Source organism: Camelus ferus, chromosome 7, assembly GCF_009834535.1.
Source record: "Camelus ferus isolate YT-003-E chromosome 7, BCGSAC_Cfer_1.0, whole genome shotgun sequence".
NCBI classification, from domain to species: Eukaryota; Metazoa; Chordata; class Mammalia; order Artiodactyla; family Camelidae; genus Camelus; species Camelus ferus.
The window spans coordinates 67,899,924-67,921,279 of NC_045702.1; the positions used below are offsets into that span (position 1 = coordinate 67,899,924).

General features: G+C 35.3%; 1 long non-coding RNA gene across 1 annotated transcript; it reads right to left on the bottom strand.

Annotated features, from left to right (window-relative positions):
• Nucleotides 1–1,764: 1,764 nt before the first annotated feature.
• Nucleotides 1,765–20,372, bottom strand: LOC116665111. Its single transcript, XR_004321683.1, has 3 exons — nt 20,362–20,372; nt 16,314–16,320; nt 1,765–1,843 (listed from the first exon to the last, which is right to left on the bottom strand). It is a non-coding gene; the product is annotated as an uncharacterized LOC116665111 (long non-coding RNA).
• Between the last annotated feature and the right edge of the window lie 984 nt (nt 20,373–21,356).

Sequence of the window (21,356 nt, forward strand, 5' to 3'; positions counted from 1 at the left end):
TTTTTTGAAAAGCAGATGTACACTGGAGCTTGTTTACATTTAAAACCAGGTTCCAAAGGATTGGGTAGAAAGTAAGAAGGAGGCTGGCAAGTGGGTAGTTGGGAAAGAATGATCAGTGGGAATAAGGGAAGCAAGAATACAGAATTAGGTTAGATCAGAATGCTGGTTAAGGAGAGGGGGAAATTCTAAATATGATAGATATGTAAAATTTTGTTATTGGAAGAGTTTTTATATTTAATCATTTCCAGTGTTCCTTTTGGAATGCTAGCCTGCTAAAATAGAACTATAAAATTTTACTTACTTTATTTTGATTTTTCATTAAAGACACTAAATGAATCCAGGTCCATTAAAGATATACTCATATTAAAGATAGACATGTGTTACCAAGCAGTATATATGCTATTTGGAGTTTAGCAATAATTCTTTTATTAAAAATAACTATTTTATTAAAAATAACTTATCCAAAATAACTATTTTGGGATAAGATCCAATGGAGGTAGAAATCCTACTTCCATTGAATGTTTTTGAATATGGAAAATATTTTATATGTCTTATTGAAACAAATATTCAGTTACTGGAGGACATTTTAGAAATTAGCAGTGAACAACTGAGTACTAAACAACCATTTAAAAAAAAAAAAGCTTGGAACCCTAGCAAAAAAGATCTTCTTCAACTGGAAACATAAAGAAGAAACCACATCAGGATGGTAGGTGGGGAATGCTCAAGATACAATCAGGCCCTTTACCCACCACGGTGGGTGACCCACAGCTGAAAAATAAATTTGCAGAGGCCCTCCCACAGCAGTGAGAATTCTGAGCCACAAGTCAAGCTTCCCAGCCCAGGGTTCTGGTATTGGGAGAAGGAGGCCCCAGGACATCTGGTTTTGAAGACCAACAGGGCTTAACTCCAGGAGCCCATGGGACTGCGGGAAACAGACTTTACCCTCTTGGGAAGCACACACAGAATCTCGTGTGCACCGGGTCCAAGGGCAGAGGCAGTGACTTCATAGGAACCTGGGCCAGACCTGCTTGCTGGTTTTGGAAGGTCTCCTGGGGAAGTAGGAGATGGCTGTGGCTCACCCAGGGGACATAAAAGCTGGTGGTGGACATTCTGAGAGTATTCATCTACATGAGCTTTCCTGGAGGCTGACATCTTATTTGGGTCATTAGCACCTACACAGCCCCACCCAACAGCCTGTAAGCTTAAGTGCCGGGAAGCCTCAGGCCAAACAACATATCGGGTAGAAACACAGCCCTACCCACCAGCCGACTTCCTGACAGCACAGCTGCCTCTAAACACATCCCTGGACACTGCCTTGCCCACCAGAGGACCAGGACCAGGCTCCACCCAACAGTGAGCAGGCACCAATCCTTCTTGCTTGGAACCTACACAAGCCTCTAGTCCAGCCTCACCCATCAAGAGACACATACCAGAAGTAAGAAAACAACAATCCCAAATCTTGTGAAAGGAAATCGCAAACATAGGCCAGACCCTACCCCAGGACTGGCTGGATCCTGGCTCTTGGGTGACATGAGAAAAGTGTACTGCTGGGACACATAGGTCATCTACCACAAAGGGCCACCTCTCCAAGGTCGAGAAATGTAACTAATCTACCTAAAAATACAAATAGAAAGATAAGACAATATGAGGCAGCAGAGAAATATCTCCCAGGGCAAGGCACAAGATAAAATCCCAGAAGAAGAAATAAGTGATGAGGAGACAAGTAATCTATCTGAGAAAGAGTTTATTAGAGTAATGGTGGCAAAGGTGTTCAGAGAACTTAGGAGGAGTATAGATACACAGAGGGAGGTTTTTAGCAAAGAATTAGAAAATATAAATAATGCTCAAATAGAGTTGAATACCATTACTGAACTGAATAACACACTAGAAGGAACTGAGAATAGACTAAACGAGGCAGAAGAATGGTCAGTGAGCTAGAACACAGTTTAGTGGAAATCACTACAGCAGAACAGAAAAAAGAAAAAAGAATGAAAAGAAATGAGGATAGTTTAAGAGAACTCTGGGACAATATTAAGTGCACTAATATACACATTATAGGAGTCCTAAAGAGAGAAGAGAGATAGAAAGGACCTGAGAAAATTTTTGAAGAGGTAGTAACTGAAAACTTCCCTAACTTGGGAAAGGAATCAGTCATCCAAGTCCAGAAAGTACAGAGTAGTTCCACACAGGATTAACCCAGAGGAACACACCAAGGCACATAGTAAACAAACTGACAAAAATTAAAGATAAGGAGAAAATATTAAAATCAGCAAGAGAAAAACAACAAATAACATACAAGGGAACTCCATAAGGTTATCAGCTGATTTTTCAGCAGAAATCCCACAGACCAGAAGGGAGTGGCACGATATATTTACACTGATAAAAGAGAAGAGATTACAACCAAGAATACTCTATCCAGCAAGGCTCCCATTCAGATTTGATGGAGAAATCAAAATCTTCACAGATAAACAAAAGCTAAAAGAATTCAGCACCATCAAACCAGCTTTATGACAAATGTTAACGGAACTCCTCTAGTTGATTGATCCCGTCACACTTGGTGTGGAATCCATACTAGTCATTCCGAAACCACCTGAATAAGATACACTTCCCAGCTTAAACACCTAGAGACTGCCCCATTACCGAACGGATGAGGGGAGGGCAGAACTGGATCTAGAACCCAGCCATCCAACTTCCCACACCTAACCCTCTTTTCTCTCTCCTCTCTCACATACTCACTTCCTCCCACAGCCCAGGCCTCCACCCCTCCATCAGCTAGTCGCTCGCGGTCTCCTCCAGCTTCTCCCGCAGAGACTGCAGAGCACGGAGCTGGAACTCAGGGAACTGGAATGGAGGTGAACTGCGTGTTTTGTGTGGACGTCCGCAAGTCGGATTCCCAACTCCACGTACCTGCTCCTCACCGCCCTCGGCCGGCTCCATATCTCCAAGCACAGCTCCCAGCCAGAGGTCGGTTTAGTCACACCCAGAAGCCAGTTCTGAGTTGCTGCGTAAGTTGCTATCCGGCAGAGAAAGGGAGCTTGCGATGGTAATCACGCCAAGACTGAAAAGCTGGGCCACACTCGGCCCTTACACGCTAGTGCCGGCTGTCTCCTAAACGCCAAGGCGCAGTCCGTCGCACTCCCGCGCAAGCGCACTAGCCGTGCAAGACGACCCCACCCACCCACCCAGAAGCCCTCGCGGCCCAAGTTTGTAATGTAGACCCAGAGGACCATCCCTCTCCCGCCCCTTTCCCAGGCCCCGCCCACCCCATGCACTTGAGTCCCACCCTAGCGCCCTCCTCAAGGGCTGGCCATGTTTAGGGGAGGTGGGAGAAGGGCTGCCAACCTTCTGTCACTTCCTTCATCCCCATCTAGAAAAACTGGCCAAAATCTTTCTTACCTTTTCCCCGCCACCCAATTCCCTCTACCATTTTCCTGGAATCAAAAAACAGTGAAATGATTTCAAAAAGATATTGTCTTGTATGTAATATGGCTTAACTTGGTTTTCTCTGGGGGGAAAAAAAGTATCCTTACAGTTTTAAAACTATAACAACGCCAAAGCCTCTACATTAAAAAAAAAATCAGCAATGAATCAAGACATATTTAATAATGCAGCATCTTAAGTATATATATTTTAAGTATTTCTAGTACTCTGACAGTGAAATGATAGCTGGCAAACCCTTTCTAGGACAAAAAGATTATCTCATAAATTAATATTTTTAAAGATGTTTATCTTCTTAAGGCTTACGATTACATGGGACTTCAAGATTTCTAAACTATGGTAACATGTTTTCTTTTATTAAACATGGACAGACTCTATTTTATAACTTAAAATCTCTTATAGTGAATAACGCTTGGATTCAGAAATAAATAAATACAATGGAAATAGGAAATGCTATTTTCAGAGAAAAGTTGATAAATTGAGGTTTTATTTAGGAAGTAAACTGAATGAAGAAACATTAAAATCGTCCAGGGAATCCCAGGTTTTTTTGTTTTTGTTTTTGTTTTTTTTTCACTTTATGGAATCAGAGTTACAGAGTACACTGGGGCAAATATTCTGTGTCAGGTAAGACTCTGTAGGAAATGGACAACTCAGTTGTCCTGATTAACAACGTTGTAAACAAATAGGTCGCAAAGCAATTACTAGGTTTAGTTTGTTGTTGTTTGCCTCTTAACCTGGAGCAATGAGTTGCTAAGTAGGTATATGACTTCCTCTCTCTTCACCCTTTGCATAATTATCCTGTCTCCACTTTCATAAAGAACAGAATCACAAAAATGGCAGTTTTTAAGATGGCAAAAAACAAGAAGAAGAAGAGAGGAAGTAAAATGCAAGATCAGAAGAATAAAGGATCTGCAGTCTCTTTTGAAAAACAATTTCCCAGAACATGTGGGTGGTCAAACAAAGAACAGAATCAAAAGATTGCATGAAAGAACAGAATTTCAACTCTGCAGCCTGGAAGGCATCAACAGTGGTTATCTGATGAGATTTCCAGATCTGACACTGGAAGCAAATACCTTGGTATACCAGTAGATTTCTGTTAAATCTTACATGTCTGTCTGTCTGTCTTTCTCTCTCTCTCTCTACCCCTCTCCTTCCCCTTCTCTTCCCCCTCTCTTCCCCCTCCCTCTCTTCTCTCTCAATCTCTCTATGTATGTATATGTATATATAACTATAGATATGGATATAGACATCTCTGGTTCCATTTTTGAATAAACATACTGCTTAGTTAATGACAAACATGTGATTAAAAAATAAAAAAAATCAAGTTATCATTCAGAAAATTGACAGTATAGAAAAATAACTGGATAATTGTGTTTCTTTTCCTCTTTTTGTCTGTACATATTGAAATTATTTAGACACAAATTTGTAGTGGCAGGATACATACTGATTTTAATGACAAATGTTTGACCAGAAAAGCAAATATAGAAACCTCCCAAATATCTATCAGTATGGGAAATATATCAGAAATTCAAAGGTACATAGAAAAAAATCACAGTTTTAAGTGAATAAATTTGTTGTTTTCTTGCATAAAATTTAATGGAAAAGTGCAATATTGTCTATGACCAATTTCATATATTATAATAATAAATATTAGAAATGAATGTTTTCCTGTGTCTCTGTGCCAAGCTGATTAGTATGAAAATTAACAAAGAAGATGAGAACAATATCTTAATTTATAAATTATTTGATTCACATATTTATGGCCAATGCTAATATTTGTTTTTAATGCTATTTCCCTTGGAAAAATATATTGTCAATCACAAGCTAATGAAAGACTTCTGTATTAGTGCACAAAGATAAAAGACTTTTGTATTAGTGCACTTATAAATAATGAAGTCTTACTTTAAAAATGTCTTCATAACAAAGTGGTAAACAGAACTCTAATTTACAAAATTCATCATATATTTGTTTTCTACTAAAAGAATAGAAAGTTTGTATCTGTATACTTTACATATTCATTACATATACTACATATGTTTTAAATTAAATGTCATATAAATTGACACTGTTTCAAAGAATAGTGATGTGGATATTTTTATTGTGTTCAAACATTTTCAGCCCTAATTCTTATACTTTATAGACAGAACATTTACAATTTCTAAATATTTTCCAAGAGGATAAATGCTTTGCAGTAAAGAAATAAAATACAAAGGATAAAAAGAGCCAATTAACTCAGCATCATTTTTCAAAAAAATAAACTGTAGAAAAGTATCTCAATTAATTGTTTTTACAATTATATTTTATTTTTATTTGAAAGAGCACAAAGGTCATTGTGCTTAATGCACATGCCTTATAAGGAACCACAGAGTTTTTTTCATTTGCCATCAGTTATCCACTTATGTCTAGATAAATCTTTACAGTACCATAAATTTCCACAATATGAACTCAATAAAAGACTGCATGGCATGTACTTTGAAAATATCTGCCCTTGCCATCTATAGTATTTCTATTTCAAAAAGGAGACCATGTTTAACCTTTACTTTAAACAATGCAATTAATTTGATGCAAATCTTTGGCTTATGATACAAAGACTTTTCTTGAATATGAACAGAAAAAAAAAATCAGCATCTTAGGCTTTCAGCGTTGGAACTGGAAAACTGCCTTTCCCATCATATAACCACTTCATCAAAGCAAACTATGAATTCAAAATCCTTTTTGATACCACAACTACCACAAAACCTGCAAATATGCTATCTGGGGTCCTTCCACAACCATAGAAGTTGAAAGAATATTTGCTATCATTTATAGTTTAATTCCACATTTAAGTCAAGAAAGAGGTCACCAAGTATACCATAAGTGTGTCATTTAATAAGAATGTGAACTAGTTTTATAAAAATAAGGATACTGAATTGTCTCCGGATTGAAGCTGAAAAACTCCAAGTTATTACTATTTTCATGTGCAATATGAAGTTGCTATTTTAATTTGTTAAACTTTAAAAAAAAAAAAAAAGGGATAGAATGGAATGCCTATACCTTAGATTTTTTTGAAACTGAACTCTTGATCCCACCTCAAAAAAAAAGAAAAAAAACTTTCTGTTTAATAGACTGTCATATAAATCCAAACTGGTAAAGAATATTTACAGCAGAGAGAATGAATAAAACACATGAAAGCCATGGAATTTTAAACAGACTTAATACTGTAGAGAAATGTATTAATAATGCACTTGTAGAAAAATATGGGAATTTGATGAAGAGGGGCTAAATAAAGATTTTGACAAATTTAATGATAAACTTGGCAAAAGAGAAACCATAAATGTAATTTAAGAAAAATTGCTCCAGCTTTTAAATCAAAATTAATCCACTGTGGAAGTTTTATAGTCTTATTTGTATCGTTTTGTATTGGTATTGCATTATACAGAATAGCAAGTGAAGTGTCCCAGGTAAGTCACTTAATAACTTAAGAAATTATGGTTTCAAAATGAAATCATAAAATCTATTTTTGCTTGTTTAAAAACTCATACTAACATCAGAAGTTTAAAATATGCCGATGCAACATGCTCTAGTAAAATGCAAGACACAACCTATGCTATGAAATAAATGTTGATGTAACATAAAAGTATTAATTTCTGAGGTTTCTCTTTCCTTTAATAGCATTTCATTACACTTAGGATAACTTCACAGCTATATCTATCTTTCAGACAAAGTGAACACAAAATCCTAAAAAAAACCCCAAAACCTTAGCTGTTAAACATGTGTTTAATAATAGGTCTCTGTGTTAGATCTAAATAAGCCACTGAATCCAGTAGGCTTGTGGGGCCTATGGCTTCTACCTCCTTCTACTTACTGATCCTAACCAGTTAGAGAAAACCATCTGAAAAATTATTCAAGAGATAATGTATACTCATGGTAGACATAATTTAAAAATTAAAGAAGAGTACAGTCTGAAGTACAAAATGTCTCTCTCTGGACTCCTCCTTTATTCTAGAGTTTTATTCTAAGATATGTATTATGTGTACATACACTTCCTTGCATAGCTTTAGTATTGCCATTATATATACATAAATCCTTTGCTTTATACAAATAACTCTTCTCCACCATATTGTTGCAATAAAAATATAGATTAACCAGATGTCCAGCTCAGAACACACAGATCACCCACAGTCTTTTAAAGAGCTACATAATATTCCACTAAATTCATACATTAAAATGTATATAATTATTCACTTCGAAATGGACCTTTGTTTCCAGTGTTTTCTCACTACTTTAATGATAAAATGAAAAGCCTTGAACATACATATCATTGTAACTTACTGGAATATATTAGTAAGATAAATTTTTAGAAATAAAATTGTTGGCAAATGTTGATTGTAAAAATCAATTTCATTGAAGATGTCTGCAAGTCAGATTTATTCAATCCACTGTGTGCACATCTATGCAATTGATCTTTTTAATAAATACAATTAAAGAAGAAATGAGTTCCTATTAATATTGATGTTATGAATCGAACGTATACATCCTCCATCAAAATTTGTATTTGGAAGATCTAAACAACAGGGTGGCTGCGTTTGGAGATGGGAACTCTAAGGAAGTAACTAGGTTAAATGAAATCATAAGGGTGCAGCCCTGTTCCAGTAGGACTAGCATCCTTGTAAGAAGAGACACCAGAGAGCTCATTTGCTCCCTCTCCTCGTGCACACAGCAAGGAAGGGGAACATAAGGATATAGTGAAAACGTGGCTGTCTGCACGTCAGCAAGAGTGCCTGCACCAGAACCCAACCAGCTGACACCTTAATCTCAGACGTCTAGCATCCAGAACTGTGAGGAAATACATTTCTGTTGTTTAAGCCACCCAGTCTGTGGTATTTTGTTATGACAACCCAAGCAGACAAAGACAACTGATGTTATTGTCACAATTTTTCTGTCAATTAGATTGAATAATTACCCAAATCACAACTGCTGGTAGCTATCCAGAAAAACTTTTAAACTTTCAATCTGGCTAGATATTACTTGTTAATGGCCAATTCAGTAAAAACTATATATATGATATATATAGAGAGACGTAAGATATACACATATGCACATAAAGATGACATAAAAGGTAGAAAACAAATCCATGTTTCAGGAAATGTAATTCACAGCATATGTTTGATTTTCTTTCTTAGAAAATATTGGTCTTTTAAGAAAAATTCTCATTCAAAAGTGTTTATGAAAACTAAGAAATGAGAGGTTTTTTTTCAACATATGAAAAATAATAAATGAAAATAAAGCCATAGTATAAAGGAATAATCATTGAACGTATACATGTCTATCGTCAATCACTATTTCATTGAATGTCTATTCATAAGCAAATTATTTAATTCTAGCATCCATATGGAATAGAATCATTACTCATACAAGAGTTAGCATTTTAGAAGTAAATTTCATGCATCTATTCATTATATTCCTACTCTTTTACATTCCCTAAAATAAAAATCACGTGCTGGGAGTCAGATGCATGAAGTGATATTACTGAAACTTTACAGCTGAGGAAACTTAGGCACAGGGAAATTAGTGTAAAAATGTGAACCAAGATTTCATGAGTAACACTGTGTTCCTTCACCTGCAGTGCACTCTATTCTTTCTTTCATACACCTTCATAGATCCTATTGAGCAAACTTTAGTGCGTGTCTTTTCAATGTTAGCACTGTGTGAGAAAAGAAGTGAGGCGGGAACATAGTGGTGTGGAATCAGAGAAGTAAATGAACGGTGTAAGCAGGGTAATAAATGCTCTAGTAGAAGCAGGCCCAGGGAGCGTGGTAATAGGCAGCTGACAGTCTGCAGAATATCAAAGAAGGCTCCCAGAGAGGGTGATGCTTGGACTGCCATTAAAGGAGCCATGAGAATTACCCAGATAAACAAGGAAATGAGAAGTCAAAAACAGTCCTTATCAGACTTCAATCTCTAGTAATATGGAAAATGAAGGCTAGCTTACTGTTCCAAGACCCTCTCCATGAGAATACATGTATATAAACACTTGTGTGCACATATTAACTATGCTGATATAGACATACTTGTATTTATATTAATTTCCATCTCTATAACTATATTTATAGACATATTATATTTACATTGAATTCATTTCTAAATCCGTAATTATTGAGATTCATGAGTTCACACCTTATCACTTTCAATTATTCTAGTTTTCTCCCTTTCAATATTTGTAGCTTCCCTAACAGTGAGATACTGAGGTCCCATTATTTTTAATTTATTTACATATTCTATTCACCCTCTGTAGTAACCTCTCATTACGTCAGCTACCCAGCCCCTGCATGGACACCTTATTTATCAACTCTTGTACTAGGAGAAACATCATCTTCACCCCGTCCAGGTTTTAATATCCTATACTAATTCACTCCACATACAAATATCTCTGCTTACTTGGGCTCTGAAACCCCACAGCAAGCCATCCCTCTACAGGGATGACCCTCACCAGGTCACCCAACCCCTTCATAGGGATGACTTCCTTATTCTGCTTTGGCTCTCAACATCCTACATCAGGCTGCCCCTCGAGGTGAGCACGTACCTTGCTCACTGTACCCCAACCTCGCCTCCCCCAAAGGCTGCAAGACTGAATTGTTCAGAAAGATCAGGGGAAGGGGAGAAAAGGGAAGAGGAAGAGTCACAAATCCTAAGAACACAGCTTGCTCTTTTTCTACTGGATAACCTGGAGCAGTGATTTCACAAAAAGGATACACCATAGATTCTGTGGGTTGAATCGCATAGCCAATATATAATTTTGTATTTGGAACAGAAAACAAATGTATTGTTTCCATGATACAAACTACTCAAAATGAAGCCAGACAAAATCTTCATGGATAAGGACAGGATCCTGTGGTGAGGGGGAAAGGAAGTAAGATTTTGCATTTATCAAAACAAAGCGTGAGTTTAAAAGTATAGAACAGGCATCTTGGCATTTAGGGAATACTGGTTTTGCTGGCTTTATTCCACTCAATATTTATTAGCATTGCAGGGTGAAAGACAGAGGACCCTGAAATAATTCAACACCAGGAAATCCTCAATTCCCTTAAATTCAACTCACTATATACATATGCATATAATATTTAATATTATATATGATACTTAATAGCATTACATATGATGTTTAATATCTTTATATATCATGGTTAATATCATTATATAGAGTGTCTCATATAAAACTTCCTTTACAATGATGGTACTAAGTCACTTGCAAGAAAATCTGTGATTGGCTAATTAGAAAATCATTTTCTTTTATTGCTTTATTTTTTTCAATGCATATACAATTTTCAAACAAACCAGAAATGAATAGAGGGAGAGGCTATAGTGCTTCCATTATTAAAGTGGGTATTATTGATGGAGTAACATGATGGTGGGTTAATACCACATATTTGCTGGTGACCTCATTCCTCCTTTTTGGCCACTTGAACATGGCTATTTCCACATACAAAAAAAAAAAAAAACTGTAAAAGAGAGGCTGCATCATAATGTTCTGCTTCAATTAACAAATTATTGAAAAAAGCCTTTAAGAGCTGCAAGATGCCTTTTGAATCATCAATTTTAAGAATTTACCTTAAGGGAAATTTCCTAAGGAAATCAGAACATATACAAATTTTAACTTAAGTAATAAAGATAACTATGCTATACAAAATTTTAAAAATGAAAACCATCTGAGATCCAGCAATACAAGCTTGGATGAATCATTATTTTATAACCATAAAATAGGATATCAAATAGTTTTAACAACAATTTGAAGCAGATATTGATTAGAAACTAATATTTTTATATGTTTTGAGTGAAACCTAGTATAAATGAATATATTTTATTTTAAAAAACAAATTTATATGCATTTGTATTTGTGCATATGCAGAGAAAGGCTTGATTGGGTATACATTAAAATAGCATTATGTACTGGGATTACAATTGGTTTTATTTTTATTTTTTGTTCTCCCTCAAATTATTCTTTGGTTCATTTTTTGTCCATTCCTTTAACAAATATTTAACTCTATCATGTTCCAGGCTGAAAGAGAAAACTTCATGTATATCAATACCTAATCTCCTTTCTAGCTGAGGACACCTGTCCCATCTTTTCTAATTTATAATTATTCAAAAAGACACGTGAAAAAACATTCTGAAACACCTCAAGTTATACCCTAAGTGATTTAAGCCTTCAAAAATATTGAAATTAAACTTAGCACGAAGCAAATCTTTTAAATATAACCTTTAAAAATAAGAAAATTTAGATAACAAAGGGAGAAATTTTATCTCTGAGCACATATAAAAATTCTCTGTCCAGAAACCGTGGAGTGTATTAGCTTGAACTGTAGGTACACAGTGGATGATTTAGAAAACCAGCATCTCTCTTTAGCCATTGTATTAAAACCAAGGAAATAAAATGTCTATATCCTGATTTCTAACACAAAACATTCTGATTACTGGAGAAATGTTATTCTACCTAGCTAGCTCAATTTGAAACACAATGAATTAGACTAACTACGTTTATTTCTAAATTTATTTTGTGTGATCAAATAGATTAATTTGATATATTAATGTAATGATTACTGAGTAGGAAAGTGATTACAAACTACAGGAAAATAGTCTTTTATTTTAACGTTCCTTGTAAGCACAGAGATTTTAAAAACCAGCAGCTACTGTACCATTTAATTTCTATAAACTGGTTTAGGTGTTTGTGTTATAAACAATAAAACGTTATCAAGAGGAGTTAAGGATGTTACGGTAACTCACAAACCCAGGAGGCAGCTATATCCTCTTTATGTTGATCCTGAGTACTAAGCTGCCTAAACAGATGAGGGCAGTATCGGTATTGTTTACATTCTTCTTTTGCTCTAAATTTGGAGAACAGTCAGTAAACATCAGCTTAGATTTAAAGAATTATTCTCTCTAACGTATATTGTATTTCTTCGAATTTTTACTGAAATAAACATTCTCCTGAATTACTAGTTTCGGATTATGATAAGATCAATTTTGCAAACTGCTAGGACGCTATGCATCTCTCTAACACAGAACCATGAAGTCTATCTGTGAAGTGTTACCCTCACCCCTACCGTGGTGTTGGGATGAGACTGCTCCAGTATGTGATCTACTCCGGTTCAATCACTGCAAGCTTTCACAGCCCACCCTCACCCCCTTCCACAGAGGATACAAGAGCCTTTTTCAACTTCCCTACTCTATTACCCACAGCAGTTTGACTTATGCAGATTCAGATACAAATGCAGGGATTTCTGGATCTGCTACTGATAGTGACCAGCCTTCCCCTTGTGCAGCACTGGGTATGAAAGTGGCGATAAACAAAATCAGTTCAGTTCCATCATTTCTACAACGTCTAAAAGAGATGCCTTGCATAAAGGTCATTTGTTCTTCAGGTTGGGGAAACATAGAAACTCATGTTCTACATTTATTAGTTGGAGGGATCTCTTTCATTATGCTGTAGTGGAAAAGGTGAGTTTGTGTATGCAGTAAGGCATGACTAAGTCTGTATGAAAACTCGTCAAACTTGTCAGTGATATACTGAGAGGTTCATCATGTGAATTGCTAGTTATTTGTAACATAAAACAATGAATATTCACGTTCCTATTTTACTGGAACAAAAACCATATCAAACAGAATGGTTTTAGAAAATTTATATTTTAAGGTCCAAAGCCTAAATATGAGCCCAAAGTCTGCTATGTGTCCATTAGGAGGTGATATTTGGAATGACTCATTAGTAGGCAAAGCTAAAACTCAAAAAAGGCTAATGAAGCTCTTTATTTATGTAGTTTTCACTAGTGATGGAGAGCTAGCAAAATCTGTGTTCTTCCATTGACCATGCAGTTATCACTGAAATTTCAGTCCAGCCCTCCTTGCACCTAGAAAGGGATATATGATAGTTTGTTCTAACATAACACAAAAGAATTGATATGTGCTAATCATGGACCAAAGCATTTAAAAAGCACTTTCCATCTCCATTTTCCTTTTGTTTTCTACCAGCTAGCATCATAGAAGTCCAGGTTTAAGGGGATGACGGAGCCACGGGATGGAAGAAGCCTGATTCCCTAAATACCCAGATAGAATAAAATTGCCCCCAGACCAGGAGCAACTGTATGAGGCTTGTTGATACATAAGCCATAATTGTGTTAAGACACAGAAGTTTGTGGATTATTTAAGAAATTATCATTCTGCTAACATATTCTCTATATTACTCAAATAATGATTTGGGTAGGAAAAAAGGTACAGTACAGGAGAAAAGAAGAGAGGGATGGGCATAGGCACGACTGGGTTTTTGTTTTAAAGTTTCTTTCTTTTTTTTTAATGGAGGGCCTGGCGATTGAACCTAAGACCTTGTGCATGCTAAGCATACTCTCTACCACTGAGCTATACCCACCCAATCAGGTTTTTGTTAATGTGTGAACAAAATGACACAATAAACAATGATAAAGCTAATCCTGGACTAGTTAAAATCTGCACATTCTAGTTCATCCATTACATACTTTAGGTACCTTCCCTGCTATTTTATGCAAGTTTTCTAAACTGCAAAAGAAGAAATTCCACTAGATAAACTATATAATTACTTTGAGCTATAACATTGCCAGTCCATATTTTCACTAACACAGGAAGCGATGTACTCTAAGTTACAAAAAGACCAAGCATTTATCTGAGAAGAATTGTGCTATAAAGAACACAGCACCGGGACTCACCCACCAGGATTCCAGGGTTTCCTCTATGCTAGATGGCTGCAGCTATTAAGACAAGTTATTTACATTTTCTGGGCTTCAGTTCCTCCCCCAGTAAAGTAAAAATAAAGGTAAAATTCTCTCCAGGTTTCCTTTAAGCTCTAATATTCAGCAAGGTATAAACAATCCAGTTCGTGTGATTTTTATGGGCATGAAAAGCAAACCATTAGTGTGCTTCTTAAGTAAAGGACAGAGTTTTCCCTATTGTATTATTAGGAAGATGGCCAAAATCTGTCGATCCATAAATAATTTTTAAGAGACCACACCATCTTCACCAGATCTTTTCTCGCTTACCACTGTAGGATTAGGAAACTTTCCCTGAACAGCACAACAGAGGCAGCAGAAGTGCAAATTTATAGTTAGGTCCCAGCCCCTAGGCTAAGGTCACATTCCTCACTGATGATGTTCTCTCAGGGCAGGAGCTCCTCTGGAGACAGCAGCGCAGCGCACGCCCTCCTTTCCGTGCGGCAGGGAGGAGGGCTGTTTGTGTCATGACTAGCTACGGGTGGGAAGGTAAACATTTTCTCAAATTAGGCTTTGAAAGCATTAATTAATTCTGTCCAGGTCTTTACAACAGCTCAGATCCTCCATACACAGAAAAGTGAATCAACTGAAATTATCTTAAAAAAAAAAAGTCAGTGGACAAGAAAAAGAAAAGTAGGGGGGATGGCAAGTCAATTTAACTGTTAGTTATTAGTCTGTGTGTGTTTGTGTGTGTCTGTATAGGGAGGGAGAAAGAAAGAAAGAGAGGGAGAGAGATAGAGAGAGACTTTTTATTAATCTGTGCATTGCATTGGAATGGTTAATTTCTACCTATCTCCAAACATCCATCTTAGGTAATTTTTTTCCATTAAAGTAATTTGAAATTTAAATACAAAATTCCAATTTTATCTCTAGCTCCTTAGGAAAGAGCTTTGTTTAAATAAAATATCAACTCACCGTCAAAAGGATAAACACAAGAAAATGTTTAGCTTCTCGGGGGTGAAAGTGGTAGCAAAATAAATTTGAGAGATAAAGACTTTCAGATTTTTTTTGGTTTTAAGGGTGTGTATTCTATAAATGAGAACACATATTAGGATTAATTGGGCTAGTAATGCACACATCTTAAGAATGGACAGCTAAATTTGATTGGGGATTTCTAAACCTCACTGCAACCTTAGCGGTTTCATTATCTGCAATGATTATATTTGTTTGCCTTTGTATCTTGCCTTCAGGAAAGACTTGCTTGACGGCTATTAACCTACATGTGATGAATTTGAGTGGCATAAAAAAATGCAGTTGAAACTATAATTACAGAGTGTGGTTTTCATAAAAAGGGAATTTGACATTTAAGTCAATGCTATTATTTCCTCACTTTTTTGTGTTATTCGTAACATGGATTTCTAAGTTTATTTTAATACAGATTTTCTCTCTTGCTTTCTCCTAAAGATACCTATAACATTATTTGACATTTTGCATGAGACATTTTATTTGTCCATATGTGTTGTATATATGTTTCTTGTGAGTGGCATAACATGAGGAATCAAGCTGTTACATACTTAGCTCTCTGTCTTATATTTACTTATATTTTGAGAACACCAAACATCAGCAACTATCATTGGTGATCACCAAATGAGAACATTGTGATGACCATCTTGGATGGTATAATGCAGAATTCAAGAACACAGGCTTGACAGCAGACAAAACTGTATTCACATCCTGGCCAGTCTGTGAACTTTGGCATATGATCTGTCCTCTCAAGGTGTGTTTTTTCTCTGCTGTAATGTGAGGCTATGTTGGAATCTTAACCTTTAAAAGTTTCTACTTCAAGCAATAGAGTATTATATGCATTGCTATTCTACCTCCTTTTGCATTTTAGTTTTTGCATTTTGATGATATTATTTATTGAGTTGCTTTTTACTCGTATTTTCTTCTCTTTCTAACATGGGCATCTACTGTCCAAAATGAAATTGCCTGGTTAATCAACGGAGGGTTTAGACAAGGATTCATCATTTCTCCTCTAATGGTTGAATGGGATCCATGCTAGTTTTGACTATTTCTCTGCTGGGGTCATGATATTGGAGCACAGGTCTGCTTGAAAAGACCTGAGGCCAAGGCCCTCTAGACTCTCCAATCACTTTTCCACCTGACCCTGACCCTTATTTAGAAAAGAAGTATAGTTTGCTGCTCTGACTTATACACTGCCCTGATCCAGTTTTCTGTTGAATTCTTTGTCCTACAGTTTGTGCAACATGATTCTCTATAATCAGGTCTTGGCCCTTCTGACCTGAGCCAACTGATTGTACCATGAGTTTAAGTGATTACTCTGGTTGGATCAAAGGAGAGAGCTCTTTTCATTCTGTGTAAACAGCACCTCAATAGTTGTCTTTCAAACTGTGCTGTCTCTTTATCAGGCAGAAGTGAAACATTAATTTTAAATTTGTAGTTTCCTTTAAATGTTACAAAGACCATATATATCTGTTATCTCTTAAATTCCTTCTAAGAATAAGACAACGCAGATAAAGTAGGTGTTATTGTTATCTTAATTTTACACCGAAGAAAGCTAAAACCCAGAGAGGTTAAATGAGTTGCTCAAAGTTACACAGTAACCAATGTGCAGAACTGAGATGAAATCACAGGCTTTTTGGATCAGAAACCAATTTTTTTTCCTTCCAATAACCATATGACTGACTTGAACCATTCATAATTCAGTGAATCAAAATGAGGAAAGACTGAGTGCCAATAAACATTTTTTGTTTCTCTTTGGGGGAAGAAGTGTGGCCAGAAATAACATAATGATAAGTTGAACATAAATTTATGAATAGAACTTTGACTGAAGAGAAAAAGAATTCACCCCAAAACTCTGCCACCCACATGTAATTTTTATTGAAATGTTTCTAGGCTAACTTGTTGATATAGCCAAGAAACCGAAGTGCCACTACGAGAGTGAATTGTTTAGGTACATAGCCACAACACATGGTGTCCAGATCTGCCTCAGAACATCTAGGATATAATACCAGCTGTTAACATAAAGAATGTAACACCTGAAAGAAGATGACATAAAGTAACTTTTTAAAAAAAGTACTATTTTTTATCATTAAAGTTAAAAGCAAACAAATATATTTGAGGGGGAGATTATTGATAATTTGCAATCAACATATCAGATAACATATTTAAGCCTTGATGATTTTAAATTTCCTATTGACAAAATTGGAGTAATATTGATGAAAAAATCCTATGAATCAATTGTGGGAGACTTTATGTGTGTTCTTTGCATTTGTATGAATAATTTATAATTCAAACTATTGTGGATTCATTATTTACCTATTTTTATTTCACAAATTTCCTTTGAGGTGGTTAAACCATACTGATAGGTGTAACAGGAAATACTTTGCATGCATAATCATAGAATTATGCAAATATCCCACTAGTGTTACTATCTCTCCAATGATAAGGGTATAGTTTGATCATACTTACATCATTGAAAGACTTCTACAATCAGTAAATGCTTTCCTGTGAGTATATACCTGTGTGTGAGTGCATATATTATGACTGTATACTTCTACTAGGAATCCTATTGACAAATAGATATTTTAATCTAATTAACTACTTTTACTAGATATATCAGACCTATGAAATAAACTGAACTTACATATAATTACTGTATAATAGAGAATAACTACAGAATTGGTGATGTATTGCTGAGCAAATAAAAATATCCTTCATCTTGTATTAATGGCCTAAAATGTATCAGGTACGGATAATGTATCTGAAATACAAACATGAATAAAATATGATCAGTGTCCACTCTGAGCTCTAATTCATTGAGGGCATTGGCCAAGAAGACAACATAACCCATTCTGTTATTTAGTAGTAGAAACCTCTTCATGCCCCAAAGGGCTCCTTTCCTTTTTCTCTGTGGACTCTAGATAACAAGCTACCTCTTTTTCTCTGGCAGCTGCCACTACCTCTTTCCTCTAGAGTTCTTTGTCACACAAGCACGGGTCTACAGAGGATACGACCTTCTAAGCTGTCACGCCTTGCCTGCTACTCCTTGAGCTGTGAACATGGGCCATATTCTACTTACGGTTCTACAATTAATCATGATTAAGAAGCAGAGAGGAGATTTTCCAAAATAAATGCAGACAATTCTAGAATCCATATATTCGACTTCTCAATTTCACGTGTATTTCAGAATCACTTTGTAAGTACTTTAAAAATGCATATCATGGACCAGGACCTGAATCAAATCTATGGTAGTTGAGACCTGGGAATTCCCATATTTTAAAGAAGTCTCCTGAGGGATAAAAACTGCTTTAAAAATCTCACAATATAGTTCCTAACTGCAGATGGTAAATAAAATTCTAGGACACTGGTCTTTAGGTAAACAACCTTGGCTTGCTCATGATAGGAATACAATATTCCAACTATTATGTATATCTAAAGTGAATGGAAAACAATTAAATTATTTCCTATTAAAGCTCAGATTGAAGATTATACTACAAATATAAACACAAATAAAATACAAAAAAAAGTAGCAGAGCTAGCATATCTCCAACAGTATAAGCTCTTTGAACTGCACATCATGAAGTAAAATCAATGATGATCTCATCAGATACGCCAAGGAAGTGTATAAAAATATCCAAAATTTTCGAGACTATGTGAAATACGGAGTCACATCAGATAGTTAATGGTATACCTCCCATGAAAAAGTTAAAAGTACATTAAAATATTGTTTATTTAATAATTATTTTAATCCTAATTCCTATATCGTGAATGTTTTATAATGTGCATAATGTATTAGTACAGTAGTAAATGTGCCTAATTTATAATTATATACATGTTGGGATACGTTCAGATCATTTTTAATCAGAAGTGTGCAATCAGAAAAGTGTAGAGACCAAGTCTAGAGATCTCTTCTTTTATTCAATTAAAGGATATATATTTTTTTCACAAAGTCTCCACTTTTCATGCAGGAAACACAATCAAAGAAGAATCACTGAATGCCATTTATCTCAAATGAACAATTTGTGTTTCTTTGGGTCTCCTCTCTGGGTGGCACAATTTGGGCACTCAGTCATGCCCAGGAATGACATCTTGTTTTGGATACAAATTTATAAATAGCAAAATAATTAGCTAATGATTATTACTGAAGTGTACAATGCTATGAACGCTACAGCTGATTGCTAAAAACAGTGAGACCATAGAGTAGCAGTAATAAGTGATAACAACAATAATTTAATGACAGCTTTACAGCAAGCATTGTGCTGAAAGTGCATCAAAGGCAGTTGTTCTCTCCATGTATAATGAAGAAACACCTTTATCAAGGAATCAAACTGCTTGGTAGAGTCCTGAAAGACTTTGTAAAAGATAACATTTTTACGGGTCCTTGGCAAATAAATGGGTATTTGCTTAGGCACCTGTTGGCAAAGGATATTCCTGGGCAAAGTAACACCACAACAAAAGGGTACTCACAGTTTCGGGAAGTTACACAACTCTCATTCATCCATCCTTTATTTTATTGGCTAGGTCTTACACTTCTTTATGATACTGACTTTTCTCCACTTACCAGTCTTCCTCGTCTGTTGAATTGTCTGTTGAATTCAGTGTCCCAGAACACATATCTTAATTTTTCATTTAATTATTTGTCTATAATCTCCAAACAGTATTTTCACTAGACTGTAAGATCTGTAAGAACAAGAACCACATCTCTATTACTCATTTTTATCTTTCCAGAGTCTAGGAGTATGTAAAAATACAGTAGGTATTGAATAAATATTTGATGAATGAATGAATGAAGATATTAGTCTGGCTTGATAACAGACAAATGCAACTATCACCTAGGGGTACCTAGACAGAGTAAATACAAATACTAGTTTGGCCTAAGTTTTGAAGGCCTCTAAGTAAAATAGAAGTCACAGCACTACAAGCCAAAGGAGTGTAGACAACTGGGGGGAGAATAAAACAGTACAAATCAGATTAGACAAATTAGCCTTGAATCCAAGATATTCCAGATTACTCAATCTGTGATATTAGTAGGCAATGTTTTGATGCTTCTAAGTCTCAGTGTCTTTATTTCTAGTTTGCTATTAACAATAACATCTGTTTCATAGATGTAATTTGAAATTAATGAAACTTATGCTTCAAGGCCTGTGATTTGCACAGGTATCTTTCAAGCCCTAGTTAATGAGTGTAGGACAGTTGAGAATAGTTACTATTCACTATTAAAGAAACTCTGAAAAGTCCTAAAATCTTACAACTTTTATATGAAAAAAATTTAGTAGCATTTCCTGCAAATTTGTCTATAATCCTAAGTGTTTATATGATCTTGACTAAAACATGTTAGAAAGCTGAAAGGATCTTTCCTAAATTATCAGTGATAAAAATACAGATTTTAACAACCTTGGCAAAGAAAAGAATGATTTTTTTCTTTTTCTTTCCATAGGAAAAAATATTACAAAATTATTATCATATGAACAAAAAAAATCATAGAAAAATGTGTTTATGTGCATAGTCTGACCTGTTTTTAGAACACTTGATCTGGGGGTTACATACAGATAAAACTATTTAAATCATGATTATAAAAAATAGATGTTAAGTGGAAAGAATTTAATAGATGAACAATCATCTTATTCTCACCAGACTAAAATTAAATAACACCTTATTATTAGAGATGTTAGCCTAGGCACAATTAATAAAACATTGCAAACAATTTATAAAATGTATACAACTAAAGCATATTTTCTAATGATGACCAATGTTGGAATGTGAAAAATGTCCTGTTGCTATCAATCCACAATGCTGAATTAGTGATTTTACTCTAAAGAGGGGATCATATTTGTTAGAAGAAGAAACTGCCAACAAACCAAAACAATATGTGTATTCTATTACTCTTCTCATTTGATGTTTGACAAAATAAAATGGTACCTATCCAAACCACAATATCAGGTTATGTATCCAACTGAGTTTTGTTTATTTGAATCAATATACAGGATTGTGCACGTTTATGGGTTTCTGTTACCACAGCCACAGATGGTAGCCACTGAATGTATGACATTTTTACATGGATGCACATGTTTTCAATGATGCTAAACTTAATAATTTATGTATTTTTTTATATAGCCCATGAGACTGAAAGGCAGCCAAAGAGAGCCACATCTAGAAATGTTGCTGATGCAAACTAAATACTAAACA